Raw genomic sequence first — 205 nt, forward strand, 5'->3', positions numbered from 1 at the left:
TCCTCCCGAGGTGCAGCACTTTGCGTTTCTCCTTGTTGAACTGCATTGTTGTTTTCTGCCCATATGTCCAACCTGGGCGGACATTGTCCAGTACTGGACAACAGTGTCCAGTACTGTGTCCAGTTTGGGGCTCCACAATTCAAAAAGGATGTGGAGAAGCTTGAGAGAGTCCAGAGAAGAGCTACGCGCATGATCAGAGGGCAGG

At 51.2% G+C, this 205-nt stretch overlaps 1 protein-coding gene across 6 annotated transcripts in view; it reads right to left on the reverse strand.

Moving 5' to 3' along the window:
• CCDC125 (coiled-coil domain containing 125) overlaps positions 1–205 on the reverse strand; it is a 33571-nt gene that overhangs the window by 4034 nt on the left and 29332 nt on the right. The window lies entirely within an intron of this gene.

Source organism: Alligator sinensis, unplaced genomic scaffold (genome assembly GCF_000455745.1).
Source record: "Alligator sinensis unplaced genomic scaffold, ASM45574v1 scaffold541_1, whole genome shotgun sequence".
Classification (NCBI taxonomy): Eukaryota; Metazoa; Chordata; order Crocodylia; family Alligatoridae; genus Alligator; species Alligator sinensis.